The 2,849-nt window shown below is 60.5% G+C and overlaps 1 protein-coding gene across 1 annotated transcript in view; it reads right to left on the bottom strand.

Moving 5' to 3' along the window:
* The window catches only part of LOC127749698 (homeobox protein goosecoid-like), a 24,637-nt gene that overhangs the window by 16,553 nt on the left and 5,235 nt on the right, over window positions 1–2,849 (bottom strand). The gene's annotated exons all lie outside the window — the stretch shown is intronic.

Raw genomic sequence — 2,849 nt, 5'->3', positions numbered from 1 at the left:
AGGGAGGGAGGGAGGGAGGGGGAGGGGGGGAGAGAGAGAGAGCAAGTGAGGAGAGAGCGAGGTAGAGAGGCATAACGCGCACGCGTTTTCATATGACCACCAGGATTGTTGACTTTGTCATATTGAAACACATTATTACCAGCGGAAAAACAGTAGCAGCGGGAGCAAGGGAGAGAAAGAGGCGAATGAGGGAGGGAGAGGGAGGGTTGTGGGGAGGTGGGGAGGAGGGCGTCGTCGGCGAGGGTGGCCGTGCAGCAGCAGCGGGCGACATCGTGCGCGTCCTGGTCCTGTGTCATGCATGTATGCGTGAGGACCGGCCGCCGGCGTTAATCGAATTCATTCGATGCCATCGATGAGCCACACGCCGCCAGGGCATGCCTTGCCCCCCAACCCCCTCCCCCGGAGAGCTGTCTGGGCTTCCACCAACCCCCGTATGTGCGAAACAAGGACGGGACCAGGCCAGAGCCAGGGAGCGAGTGAGAGGGGCCGACCTGGCGCTGCGAAGCGGCGAGTGCCACATGGCAGCATAATTTGCATCCATGGTGTATGTGTGTGTTTACACAGGTGCTAAAATATGTGGATAAATATGTATCTGCCTCCCTCTCTCCTCTCTCTTGCCTCTCTCTCCCTCTCTCACCTCACCTCGCCCAAACGCGCGGTTGTACAGCGTGTTTGTGCGTGGCCGGCTACATACTATATATATATATATATTCCACAACACTGTAATAGGGGTAGTGACGTGCGGAAGGGAGCGGACCCACCCGGCACGGCTACAAAAAACTAACCCCCAACGGAATCAAGTCGCCCCCGCCCAGCTGGCCGTCCTCCGGTATGGACCAGTAAGCCCAGTGGTGTGGCGCTCGCCGCGGGCAGGCGAGGCGGCGTGCAGAGAGGGGCTTCCCACTTTCTTATTCGCACAAAAATAGAAAAGAAAGAATCCAACCCCACACGGCGGTGAGGTCAGTATTTGAACCCGCGGGGCCGTGACGTGGGCGCGAGCGCCCCTTCCTATACCGGGGACACACACACCCACACAATGACGAGGTGGTGGTGGTGGTGGTGGTGGGGTCTTACACACCCCGCCCCGCCGACACCGCGACTCGACCGGCTTCTCTCGCACTCCTCTCGCCTCTCTTCTCCACCACCCGTCTCGTCTCGTCGTGCAAATTACCTCGCATTGTGCGAGCAGATTGGCTCCATCGGGCGGGGCGAGGAGGAGGAGGGGGTCGGCTGGCCAGCCGGTCCTGTCGTGGGGAGAAGGGACGTCCTCATTGCCTGCCATGTTGTTCACCTCACCGCGCCTTCCTTCACCCCTTCCACCTCCTGCTTCCTCGACGTTACATCTCCCGCGAACACGGTGGAGAGAGAGGCGTGCCCGCGAAGTTTCTACCTGGCCGGGGCCGGACCGAAAAACTGTGGGTCGGATGGTCTCCTATGGTTCTATCAAGTACATCAAGTCCAAGTCAAAACGGTTGCGCGTGTGTGCCGTGTGCCTAGCCTACTCCGACTTGCTTCCCAAATTTTCGTGTCCCTTCGGACTGCTAACGAATCTCAGGGTTGTAAATTTTCTGTTCTAATACAAACATGAATATTAGTGGTAAGTCATGAAAAGAACAAAAGCGCAGAACCTCCTAACTGCTTTATCATCCCTCCCAGTTAGTCGAATATAAATATCCTCCTCCCGGTTGTCTGCATTATATGCCAGCCCATGCTGGTGGTATGGCCCGGGGGTAGCATATAGGACTGCGCGCCCACGGCAGCGAGCTGCGGTAGCCCTCGCGGTAGCCAGACAACGGACAAATAACGGCCTAATCCTTTTCGAGTGGCCGGCAGCGGCGGCGGCGGCGTACGGGACGCAGGCATATATAGCCCCATGTATGTGTACACAGTCAGAAAATGATTCTACCCCTGGCCGCCCATGAGGCCCCCATAGAGAAGCATGCAAAACGATAATAGTGCCTTCCTGCTTTGCTTACTGATTTGTGAAATCGGAGCGCGCGCGGCAAAAGACTGGAGGAGACGACAGGGTGTGTGTGTGTATGTGCGTGTGTGACTGACTACCGTAGTGTGAGCGCCCCCACTATGCCGACGGCGGCGGCGGCTGCAGCCCACCCACGGCGCACCTGGCTCGTCTATCTGCTTAATAAGACTGACGACTGTCAGCGTCACCCACACCGCCACTGTTTGGGTGCACGGGAGGTGAAGGCGCGCTGCCGTGGGCTTCCGGCCCGCGGGGGTGGGGCACCGGCACCCGGCACCCCCTGCTAACCTAAAGCCCCCCTCGCGGCCGACGGAGCACCATCCGATCCGCTTATTGGAAGGATATGACCCGCGCGCTGCTGGTCCGCCTTAGTCCGACCCGAGGAGAGAGCGACTCGCAAATTATTTAACGTCCGCGAGGCCCTGCCACGCCCCGCCCCGCCACGCCCTGCCGGCCACAAACTTTGAGCAAGCAAGGGATCCCGGCCGGCCCCGCTCGGCCCGTGGGGCCTGCTCACTCTTTGTGGGCACAGCGGCGCGGCCCGCGACCAGGGAGGGGTGGCCACGCCCCGCCCCGCCCCGCCACGCCCCGCCACGCCCAGATCTGACTTACCCCCGGACTTACGCCGGGCTGCAAGGAAGGGCGGGCGGTTGCGGCGACGGGTACAAGAGAGAGGGTTCATTGTTCATTGTTTTTTGAGGGCGTCCGCAAGTTTGTCAAAGGGCGGGCCGGGCGCGTCGAGTTGAGCACGCGGGAGTGGCGGAGGGCGGGGCCGGAGGCACATGATAAGGGGCCATCCATTAAGTACGTCCGAGCTCGATGGGGAGGGGGGGGTCTCTCAAAAAGGGATGTCGATGGACCTGGGGGG

The sequence above is a fragment of the Frankliniella occidentalis genome, unplaced genomic scaffold, assembly GCF_000697945.3.
Source record: "Frankliniella occidentalis isolate FOCC.00 unplaced genomic scaffold, Focc_3.1 Scaffold79, whole genome shotgun sequence".
Lineage (NCBI taxonomy): Eukaryota > Metazoa > Arthropoda > Insecta > Thysanoptera > Thripidae > Frankliniella > Frankliniella occidentalis.
The sequence above is the reverse complement of the archived record's forward strand: the minus strand, read 5'-3'. Positions and strand labels throughout refer to the sequence as shown.